The sequence below is a fragment of the Argiope bruennichi genome, chromosome 8, assembly GCF_947563725.1.
Source record: "Argiope bruennichi chromosome 8, qqArgBrue1.1, whole genome shotgun sequence".
NCBI classification, from domain to species: domain Eukaryota; kingdom Metazoa; phylum Arthropoda; class Arachnida; order Araneae; family Araneidae; genus Argiope; species Argiope bruennichi.
Window position 1 is genome coordinate 102964589 of NC_079158.1, and position 12893 is coordinate 102977481.

Consider the following 12893-nt stretch of genomic DNA (forward strand, 5'->3'; position numbering starts at 1 on the left):
AGGTTTATCCCTTATTATATTACTATGTTTTTTTTAAATAAAAGCTTATTTTTTAAAAAAAAATCTCAATCTTTTAGCTAAAGAAAGCATAATTTTATTTGTTATTTAATCTTACGGAAATATATTCATACCATGCGCTTTCTCCCAGCTTAGATATTTCTGCGCGATAAAATACTCTGCGATACTCTTGCGCCATAAAAATCCAATCTAATCCAAAAATTTATAAAAAGTATAATGGTTTCTAATAAACTATCGATTACTCAAAAAGATTCTCCTTTTAAATTTATTTATACTTATTGTATTGTCCAAATTTGAGAAAAAAATTGCTAAATAAGCAATTAAAACAGGCATCAAGGCTTTATAATACAAATCAATTTCTAGAATTATGGAATTTTTGTCAACATTGTAATTCCAACAGCGCCGTTTATTGGAATCGCAAATGCCAACTGCCATATCATTAGACATTTGTAGTATTTCCTAAAGGGTGTCCCAAAAATTAACACAAGATTTGAATTTGCCACCATTCGTGCAGTAAAGTGTTGGAAACACTGTTTAAAAAAAACATTTGACAGCTGATGGTTTAGGATTAGTAAGAATGGAGAATTAAAAAGAACAACGTGTTAATGCAAGATTTGAATTAAATAATAAACAAGGTTTTCTTCTCTTTAAATTGTAATATTTTAATTGAATTGTAAAGCACACATGATAGGGTTATGTATGGAATAACACATAGGGTAAATAGCTCCAGGACTTTGATGGTAGATACGAAATCTTTTGTCGAAATTTTCCATGACCATTTTGCATAAATGTGGCTGATTTTCGTTCATGCAACGTTGTATTTCTCTCTTAAATGCACGCATGCTTGTGGGGTTGTTGCCATAGACCTTTCATTTCAAATAATCCAATAAAAAAATTCAGTGGTGTTAAATCACACGATCGAGGAGGCCATTCTCAGATTTTCGGACTGTTGTGGTAGCCAGACTTTTATTATTTTTGAAATATTGTTCAATTTTGAAAACACATTGTTCTATTGTGTAACGCTCCATTTTTACTAACCTTAAACTATCAGCTCCCAAAAGTTTTTTCTTCTTTTTTAATGGCGTTGTCAACACTTTATTGCACGAATGAGGTCAAATTGAAATCTTGCTTTAATTTTGGGACAACCCTTTAGCGATAGATATTGTAAACTTGTTAATCTTGAACCATAATGATAAAATTTCAAGTATACCAAATAAAAAAGTTATTCCCTAAGCCAGGTTAGTAAAGATTTTAACTCTTCCATCAACTTCTTTCTATTTACCAGAAAAAGAGCATCAGAATTTAATCATTATTTACCAAAATTGCAACACAATGTATATGGTGGAGGGGAAGATAGATAAGGGAATTCCTTTAAAACTAAACCAAAGGCTTTTATTTTATGCCGACATGAGGAATTGATACTTTTTTAAATTACAGCCAGCAACACCGTTACCACAGAAATAAGCCGTATAAATAAGAATTATTGTGATTGGCTGTTATGCTCATTAACTATCCAACTTTTGTTTAAGAAAAAACAACGGCCAACAAAAGTTCAAAGAACGGCCAACAAAAGTTCAAAGAACGGCCAACAAAGTCTAGAAATCTTTTCCATCATTTCTTTTAATATTTTTACATTTCCAGGGTATTGTAACATTGTGTTAAAATTACTATTTATAATAAGCGTTCCTCTAATTTCTTTGAGTTCGACACATTCTATTATATAGTGCTGAATCGAGCCTATTTCCCCACGTATACGGGTGTTGTTCTGAATCCTTCCGAATCTGTAGAAAAATTCTGGAAATCTTCCATGTCCCGATATAATTTGCACTATCATCAAGTGAAATATTCTAATTTTTTTTGTTTGTTTTGTTTCGGTATGAATTCATATGTTATACGTCCTTTGTACGACATCATCGATATATCCTGCCACTGCAAAGTCATCTCTCTTCTAATTTCCTTCTTCAACATTTGGAAGGATTTTTTGAACCGGCGTCTTAGCCTAGGAGCAGCACGTCTTCCCCATGATCTGGGCGTCCCGGGTTCGAGTCCTGGTTCGGACATGGTTGTTCTTTACCCTATGTTCTATATGTGAGGTATGTGAAAGAGCCCCTCCCCCTTTTATAAAAAGGGATTGAGTAAGCGAGTATGTGACTGTCATTTTCATATGAGCTATAAGTCAGTTTTCTGCTCTCAGGGGCTCAGGAGCTTTTCCCTCAGAAGCTACTTCACAAACTCGGCTTAAATCGCTGACTTGCGAGTCATCAGCGGGCTTGTCTATGGCAAGTGCCATAAGTAACAACAGTATGATTTTTTGACTACAATATCTATTTGGTCTTTCTGTGTCGTCTTTTTTGCATATTTATCTACTCTCTCGGTGCGCATATTCTAATGTAAGCCTTAACCCAATTTAATCTAATCCATTTGTACTCTTTAGCCTTTCTTAAATGAGGAGTTGATACTGAAGGTTATTGGTAGTATTAGCTTTTATATGTGCACAGATATAAATTCGGTTACGGATAATATTTGGGTACCAAAAAGCTTCAGTCAGAATGCTGGTGGATAACAGGTGGATAATCATGGAGATTAGAATACGTAGATCCCCATAGACTCTAACGTTGGAACAATAATGCAAACATACTACATTTTTTAAAAACCATAACAATTGCTTTTATTTCTTAGCATCGCTTGAATGCATGGGAAACACATTCCTGCAGTCACTGTCGATTGTTAAACTATAAATAAAATTTAACCAGTCACGATATGCTCATAGAAAAAAAAATTGCTTAATCAATCCAAATGCAACACGAAATCTAACGTGACAAACTAAGCAGAATAGTTAAAACTTGACAAGCTCGAATTGTATTTTTCTGTCAAACAAGGATCAGCTGTACTGTAATTGTAATAATGTAAATCTATTCAGCCATTCAATTTCAAAGAAAGTATCGTTTTAACATAAACAGTTGCAATTGAAAAAACGAAAAAAAAAAAAAAAAAAAACTGTATTATCTATGCATTTAAAACAATTATAAAAGTCAATAAATTAATCTCTTAGCCATAACCTCAAGTTCATTTTCGCCATTTTTTGTTCTTTATGAAAGCTTATGATCTGTAGATACATGGTGGTGGTGTTTAATAGCAACTCTCCCTTTTCGAAAGAAATCGGAAAATGCCTTACTTCAGTACATATTCTCTACGGTGAAATACCTCTTTACGACTTTCAGGCTGCAACTCTAACACTGATTTAACCTCTGTAAGGTTTTCAGGCTGATTACAAAACTGATTTCATAAATTTTTGATTTATATGAAAGCTCATGATCTCTACATAAATTTTGAGCTAGTAAAATCTATATCAAATCTTGTAATCGGGATGAAAGTTTCTTCCCGATTACAAAATGCAATTTTTCATTTTAAATCTCCAATTAGAATTAATTCTTAGTACACTGCTTTTTCTTGAGCAAAATATTTTTATGAAGTGAATATCAATTTAAAAGATGATATAATAGAAAAGTAAAAATTCCATATTCTGAAATAAACTCATAATTAAAAATTATTGAATTAGAAAATGGTACTCCGAAATTTTTATTGTGGATCGAACAAAAATTATCACTTAGAAAATTAAGAAAGCCATTAAATGAATTAAGTAGAAATATTTTCTTGAGAGCATTTAAAAAAATTATAGAAAAATACTGATTTTAATATTTGTGATATTGCTGTTTTTCTTTTTGATTTCTCTTTTATTTCTTTCTCAAATTCTGACCTTGTTTGTCAGAAATCTGAATATTTCATGCTTTTGTTTTAAAAATTTTGCTTAGTCAGCCCTTTGCATTTTACCTGTTTTATTTGAAATTATTTTTTTTTTTTCAACAGAAGTATAAAGACACATTTATATTCCCATTTCAGTAAATATATCACTATTTTCACCAAATCATTATTTGCAGCTGTAACAGACCCTAGTCATAAGATTAACGATGTATGTAACGAAAATGTGAATAATGGCTTCCAAATACTGAGGGTTAAAAACCTAACACTATCAAAATTTTAATAAATGATTACCTCTAGAGATTCATCGATTGTGACATTTGTAAATAGTGTATTCAATCTTAATATTTATCTTCATAACTTCTAAAGAAGTAAAGTTTAATTGTGCGCTAATCTTATTAAATTAATAAGAGTCTGAAATGCGAAAGAAAATAATTGCATCGGCCGGGAATCGAACCCGGGCCGCCCGCGTGGCAGGCGAGCATTCTACCACTGAACCACCGATGCTTCAAGTATCATGGATGGTTTCTATATTAAAAATAATAAACATTTTTTCTATGTTTAAAATATAAAATAACATTCGTTGGTTTTAAAATCTTATCCAAAGACTGTCGAGTACTTTGGAATTAAAATCTCTATCCAGAATTTGCAACTTAATTTATTAATATTAAATTATCTATGCTAAATGTTATCGTTTTAATATGCCAACTAAGACGGTTTTTGTTTGATAAAAAGAGATTGCAATTTTGTCTTCTCATCAACCTCACGAAATGCTCGCCAATAGTTAATTTCTACCAAACACCGATTATATTAAATGAATTTCGGTAGTAACAGATTTTTTTAAAATTCAAGTTTGGTGACCGTACCTTGATTTTAAGATGGAATATAATAAATAATTAATGTTTTGTATAGAACACGGAGTGTGATCTAATTTGGTATGGAAGGAAATCTAATCTTCACTAAAATAGTATTAATTTTTTAAAATCTAAAATCCTATTATTTAAATCAAAATTTAATTAATTAATTTTTCTGTAAATATTGTATCTTAAATGATTATCACGCTTGCCTACATTCGAGTGTACATATTGGCAGACGAATGACTTTTTGGCAGATTTGGTGCAAAATCTGATACAGATTTACACTTGAGATACCAAAACTGTGCGCAATATTTTATCCATCCAGTTTCTTATATTTTACAAACACTTCTTATATTTTACAGATACTCATTTTATGCCAGACAAATTTTGTGAATAAAATTCGTGAAAAATTAGGCAGAAATATATGAATTTGCTGTAAAGACTCCATACCAAATTTCATCCATTTAGCAGAAAGCGTTTATGAAGTTTTTGAGAGCTCATAAAGGTATATGCAAAAGAATTTTAAAAATTTATTTTTCCGATTCAAAAAGTTCTAAAAAGTAATATAAAGATTCAATAAAATTTCAAAGTAGAATCGTTTGCTGATTAGAATAGTTTTTCTTTGATGAGAAAAAAATTAAAAGATTTCATAAAAATGTTGTTAAATAAATTCATCTGAAAACAATTATTTAGAAAATTATATTTTTTAAAAATAGAATCGAAAATCAAGAGAAAAAAATTCGATAATGTTCATAATAATTGCTAAAAGCTCTAATTTGTTAAATATTAACAGCAGCGCAAATATTTTGTTTCTTTTGATGTGGAAAACTCAAATAAAAAGGTCCGCTAAAGCACAGTGGAAGTAGGCTTTCACCTGTTCAAACGCACCTGCCGCATTTTCGAACGTGATCGTGACAGTTGCGTGTTGCCTACTTTGACAGTAGCGCTCAAAATCCACGATAGAAACTTTTCAAGTCTATTGTCAGACAACGAGATGTCAGGCTACAATATTCAGCCGATATGTGAATTGAAAATGGCAAAACGACATCGGACGTGTCGATCACTGTGCTGTGCTTTTACAATCTACCTGGTATTAGTGCTTTCAAGAAAAGCCACACCGTGCTCAATTTGCTGATTTCTATTGATCTCAGTTTTGTTTTTAATTGTGCTCTTTTGTTTGGTTTTACGGGAACTAAAGAAGGAAAAGAAGAAACAAAAAGAAATTTCCCGCGCTGCTTCAGTTTAAACAATGGAAAGATGCCAACGAAAATTCTTTCAGTTCTGTTTTTTATTGTTCGACGGTTTGATAAAAGCCGTATCACCGTATCTCTTTGAAAGTTTTTGAGAAAAGAGTGGCAACGACGAAAAAAGTCGTGATGTAAACCAACATCAGACGGATAGAAAGAGGGAGAAAAAAAAGCATGAAAAAAAGTGTGCTCCCCCCCCCCATTTACTATCTGGGGAAACGAAACTGAAAAGTAAGAAGGAAAAAAAGTGCTGAAAATAAAATGAATAATATTGGATCCTTTTCAAACAATGGATTGCTTATTTATTTAAAAACAGTCTTGACATGCTGTCCGGTCTTCCCACAGAAAAACAAAATGAAGAAGTGAGCTATCATCCAAATACCAAGCATAGGAAAGCTATTCAATTGAAATGAAATGAAAGAAACGAAGATATTTATCTTTCATGAGCTAAGTTTAATAACATTTTGTTAAATATCTTAATGAAACAGATCCGTATAAGCTAGCTATGTCAAGTAACAATATACACGCAACGTATATTCCGACATTTCATTATTAATTCGTCATTCCATTTTGATATGTCTAATTATCATTGCATTGAATGCGACTGTAATATAATGACAGTATAGATTAGTATTTGTTTAAGATTTTTACTGCACACTTAAGATTTTAAATAGAACTGGTATGAAAAAAAGTAATCCTAAAAGAATGGAAATATCTTTATCTGTATATAATTTTATAAACATTGATGGTATTTATTAAGAAACACATTGCAAATTTAAAAACTGTTTGTTAATTTAAACAGTTTTTTTTAACACTGATTAAAATTGTTTTAATATAATTTACATATAGATTTAATTTTTCTTTTCATGTATATGATTTTAAACAAATTATTTATTTTTGAATTTGCTTTGTCATCTAATTATATAATGTGCACTTGAAGGACATAGTTTTTAACTAAATGTGACGGTCGACTAGCTGGTCACCAAAGGCGGCTAATTATTTTAAATAATCAACAGGAAAATAAGAAAATACTTTGCGATATATATTTTGTAGATACTGTGGTAATTTGGTTGAAGAACCTGCATTTTATAGTTAAAAAAACTTGTGGAACACTTTGTAATGTTTTATGTTTTTTTCAAATGTGTGTGTCATTTAATAAAATTGCTATTGAAAGTTTCGAATTAATATCTACTTCCTGTGAAATGAAATGAACCAAAATCTTTTTCTTCTTCATCAATTTCTGGTAGATTCCCAAATACTCTCGTAACTGAAGATAGAATCTTCACAACAAACGTGATTTTAATTATGTTTTTACGTAGCATAATTAAAACGTAAGTTCAAAGAAAAATTGTCTAGTTTTACTGCAATAGCTCGGAAACCTGCACAATTCCGTAAGTGCCCAGAAGCTTTTTATAACTTTGCATATACAGCAAAGGAAAATAGTAAGAACTGATAAGAAATAAAGGCACAATTTCTGATGAACAAACTTATCGCTAAAGGTAATTATTTAGGAGGGGGGGATTACCAAACTGAAATGAAAATGAGGAATTCGAGTCAATGGAAAATCGTATAGTGCCAGGACAATACATAAGTAAAATTCGGCTAAAACAGCAATAAAAAATGATGAATATGATATCGTCACTACTGACAAGGTTTTAATTACCAACGAATTCATTACTATAGTTTTAATTTTTTATGCAAATCAAATAAATTCCAGAAAAAGGCCCAGGAGCTGGGATTTTCAAGCCGACATAGATGACTATCCCATTACTTCCTAAAGAGTGAATTAAGTGGCAGAAGATTCGAAAATAGCTAATGGCTGTATTCTACAGAAGGAATATCAAAGAAAGCCAAATGGATGGGAGGGGGATGTACAGGTATTCTAAAAGTTTCTTTACAGTTTTAATAAACCCGGCACAAAGAAATAAATAATTTTTATAAAGAACGTGGGATCTCAAAGGGCGATAGGGACTACTTTTATCACGACGGATAAAATTGCATTATGGGAGTAGTATTAATAACAAATCTTGAAGATTCAATGACGTGGTTAAAGAGAGAATATTTGACGTAAATGAATATTGCGTCATTACTTCCAGTGGACTTTATTAAACCAGATGGAATGGTCTTACCAAAACTTTCTCGCATTTTCTCTTATAAAGGTTTTCCCAGAGAACGACTTGCATGTCATTGGCGTACAATAGTCACGAAATATTAATTTTTGACGTGAATTTAGCATTTTTACTGAATCTGTCGTACGAATTTGTGTTTTAGCCACGTTTTTTCTACCAACTGAAATAAAAATTTGACACAAAACTGCAGTTATAGTTACAAAATTTTATACCAAGTTGATATATTTAAGTTCATTTGAGATTAAGATTTATCGCATTTACATGTTTCTGAAAGTACAAACCGACAGATGAGCAACCCCTTGTTGGATTTAGCTCACATTCGAAAGATGTCAACAATGTAGATGCTAAACATGTGTACCGAATTTTATCAATTCAGCTTTCTTCGTCTTGCAACTGTCGGGTAAACTTATATTCGTATATAAATTCCTCTGAACGGATTTTGTTCAAAATTTGATAGAAATCTATAGATTTGTTGTTAAGGCCGTATACCAAATTTCTTCTGCTAACGCAAAATACTTTGGAGTTGTCTTTGCCTCAGATTGAAGGACGTTTTTTATAAATATGTTTTCCAAACTTAGGGAGCCTAAAACATGGAAATTCATCAAAATCGACGAAAAGTTTTTGACGATTATTATACTTTCTCTGCACTTAGCATACGTTCTGTGTATTTACGAGAAAGTAAAAATGTTCAAAAATGAATATTGATAAATCTCAAAAAGTGGAAATAAATTTTTTTAAAAAAACTACGTTGTATATAAGTATAATATGCTGATATTTCTTCAAAAAAACTAATTTGTTTAAATTTATCACACTAAAATATATAATAAATTATAGTTCAGTAGCTGCTTTCGGTTACAAACTTGTTTGTCTAGAATTTGGCTTTCCTGGCTATTAGGTTATTAGTATAGAATGCATCAATTTAAAATTTCGCCTCGTTGTTAGACTGAAAAATACGAATTCAATGGAATCTGAGATTTATGAGAAGACAAATTACGTTTTTCTAACTTCTTTTGAAATAATATTTGTTAATCTATACTTATATAAAGCTCAATGTGTGTGTGTGTGTGTGTGTGTTGGCGCTCTACAGACCAGACCGTTTGACCTACAGCTACCAAATTTGGTATATGTATAACTTGGAGGTCGGGAATGTGCACCTGCGGTACCTTTTTTAAATTTTTAATTAGAATTTTAATTATTAATTAAAAACTAACTTTCCCGCCAAAAAAATCTTCTCATTTTCCCCACCGCCAAATCAGTAAGGCTTGTTTTTTTTCCCACACTAATGAGGGTAGGCTTAAGATTTTTCGGCCAATTATTTCAAACGATTCTGTTTATTTTCTTAATGTTTGATGCATTTAAAATTAAACATTGTTAATGAATCGATCTTTCAGATTCATTCTGAAGTATTTTTGTATTAAAATAAAACAGAATAAAGGAAATTAAAAATTTCTTATCTGCATAGCGTTACCCCAACTGGCGTAGAAAAATTCACGCACTTGCGTTACCGCAACTGGCGTTGAAAATTCACGCATGCGCATTGTGTTCTGATTGTTGACAAATATTATCAATGGATGCGAACTTCATTTGAATTATGTTTATTTTAGTTGCATGCTTTTGAAATTAAATTGTATTTATGTTAGTTATATATTTTTTGTATATGCTTATAGTTTTAAGTATATCGTTTTTTAAGTAGTTTTTTTAACCTGTTTTCAACCGATTATTTTAAGCGATTCGTTTTATTTTCTTAGTGTTTGATGCATTTAAAATTAGACATTGTTAATGAATCGATCTGGTCATGATGAATCTGAGAAAATTTTGTTGACAATTTCTTGAAATATTACATAAATTATGAAAGATATTCTTTAGTGCCCATACATTTTAAACGCTCAGTGACTTTGTCTTCAGTAATCATATTACAAAAAAATACTTTGCTTCAGTAAAAAATATTATTATATTAATTGCAGATTAATCCTTTCCACTTTAATTTAAAGCATAAATTCTGCCGGAGCTAACAGAAAATTAGAGAGATATATATTATGTTACGACTGAAGGCCTTTATAATATTATGAGTGAATTATATGACTGTCAAAATTTGAAGTTTTAAAATATTTTGATGAAGAAACTATTAAAGTAGGAATTGCATAAAATATTTAATTATTAAAATTTTAACGAAAGATTGGCGAACCGGCTGGTCGCCAAAGGCGGCTAGTATTAAATAAAAATTAAATGTCAGTCCAAGAACAAATTCAATAAGAAAAGTCAATAGTTAAAAAAATAAGTTAATTTTCTCAAAGTTGGTATACCAAAAAAATAACGCTATGCCAAATGTAAAATCTTAATTGAAGAGATTTTGTGATAAATTAGTCGATGAAGTGAATTTAAATGTTACAGACAGCGCATGCTTTAATTCCTTATATCCCCTTATTATCTCAGAACAACGACAGCTATAGTCATGAAAGTGGTGTCTATATATTATAAAATTTCTCTGTGTGCTAAGCGATATTGCATTTACATCGCCATTTGGTTGTAAACTCGAAAGAAACATTTCTATCTCAAAAACGGTTCAAGATTAAGGAAAAATGTCATTTTCAAAGCTGTGGAGCGTAATCAATTTAGTATAAAGAGACACCTTATGTGCATTGATATTAAGAGCAGAATACTTAAATTCATATTATTTATTTACGTTTTCCGAAGCTGTGGTGTCACAAGATATGGACAAAAGGAGACAATGTTATTTTTTGAACCCAAAAATAAACCTAACGTACTTTTTCCTGAGGAAATAATTCAAAGTGGATTTCATCAAGCATTGCAGTACTTCCTGCAACGTATTATTTTTACTACTGCTAGCGCATAAACTCATATACTGAAAAGTATGAGAAGAGAAATTCAAACAAAGGCTCAAATCTGCAATGTGAGCGATGGAGAGTAGGTTAAATAACAAAAATAAAAGCATTTTGAGACAATTAGTTTTTTTTTTTTAATTTTTTTTTTATTTCTCTTGACACGTTTTGTAATGTCATAATTTCAAAAATTACGAGGAAATAAATTTCTGTTTTGAGCGATTTGTTCTTAACATTAATGTGGATTAAAAGTCTTTTTTGTATTAAATCGATTATACCCTAGAACTTTCTAACTGATATTTTCCGTCCCTCTTATACCATTTTTGAAATAGCAACACTATTTGAGAAGTTTGTTACCAGATGAAGCAGTAACGAGTCACATCGCTTAGAGCATAGCCATTTCACATCTAGGTAGCATTTTCATATCTATAGCTGTCGTTATTCTGAAATTAAGGTTAGGTACAAGGGACTTAAGTGGGCACTCTACATATGCAATAACAAACGACAATAATAACATTCACCCTTGCCATGGAGAGCGGGAATTTCTATCAAATATACGATCTTAATTCACGCCTGTATGATTTGATAGGGTCTTTCTTCCAGTACCAACAGGGTATATATGCTTCGTGACAATGAATATCCTCATGCTTATCTTGCTAATAGAGATTTCTTGAGAAAGAGTCAAATGTCCTAGTACGTGATTCGCTTTCCCACTTGCAGGAATTTAGGAGCCTTGTTTACATCCTTGAGATCTTATATCAGCTTATTATAACTCATTCGTTGCTCCCAAAATTTGTATATTATATATATATATATATATTGATACGAAATTTTTTCTCCTACAAATACCGCTAATCAATCGCAACACATTTAATCGCTATAGTTCAGCAGCTTGCTTGCTTGCTGTCTAATCCTCTAAAATCTTTTACTTGTCGGCGTCTCCGACTCCTCTCACACACGACTTCAGAAGATATACACACTTCCTCCCAGCTTCAGAGTGCTCGTCTTTTATAGTTCCGGAAGGCGGGGCTAGAATCTTCAGACCAATCAGGGCGTACCTCGGTGTATCTCGGTTATTACTGGATGGATCGTGAAACTTCTCGAACTTTCCGGTATTATCCATTTAGTCGCCAAACTCGCCATATTCATCTCCAAGTCGCCAAATCGTCGCCAAGCTCAGCACGCACAGTACAGATCTTACAAAGGTTTTAACGGTTTTTCCAGGATGACACTATTCGTGCCGGATAGCAAAATTACAGATTTGTAACAATATATATAACATTTTGTTTAAAGCAGAATGCGGGTTTACAAGCAGTGAAGAGACTTATATTTTTTAATTTCGTTTTATTCTCTCTTTCATATCCATCTCGGGAAAGAAATTTATTTACAAGCAGGCGCAGCGTGGCACAAAAGCAAAAGTTAGAAAGGAGAAAGAAGGGCGAAACAAGTAATGACTGGTCTTATATAACATAGGATTTCCGATCACGCGTGGATGGAATACATATGATGACCTTTAACAAGGGCAACGGAAGTATCACTTTCATTTGATACGTAGTACTGATGGCGCATTAGATTCACAGAGGAATTAATTAAACCGAAAGTGGAATTAGATCACAAAATAAGAGAATATTTTTCGAATGAAGTTACTATGGGCTAAATTAAAATAAAATCTTGGAAATTAATTAAATTGAAATTAGAATTAAAATATATTACATATTATATTATATATAATTCAATTACATATTCACTGAGCTGAAACTTACTTATAAAGAAAGATCACAACAGCGTTTGTTCTGGGAATATTTAATAATTTAGTTATAATAAATAAATGCTTCATTGATAGATTAAATTTTAAAAATTAAGTCAACTACAGTCTAAAAGTAAAACGGGAAACTGATAGGTAATGAAAAATTGATATACGTCAATCTATACCCTAGGAAGGAGAACCACCATTTTGTAGACGTGATGTAAAAATAAAAATTTAATTTATCATTTCGTACTTTTGAATTAAAATCGTAATAGCAGATAAATCAAAATTAAAAT

General features: G+C 31.2%; 1 long non-coding RNA gene and 1 other non-coding gene across 2 annotated transcripts in view; both read right to left on the reverse strand.

Annotated features, from left to right (window-relative positions):
* LOC129980999 (uncharacterized) overlaps positions 1-12893 on the reverse strand; it is a 75876-nt gene that overhangs the window by 26423 nt on the left and 36560 nt on the right. The gene's annotated exons all lie outside the window — the stretch shown is intronic.
* Positions 4214-4284, reverse strand: Trnag-gcc (transfer RNA glycine (anticodon GCC)). The gene has a single exon. It is a non-coding gene; the product is annotated as a tRNA-Gly (tRNA).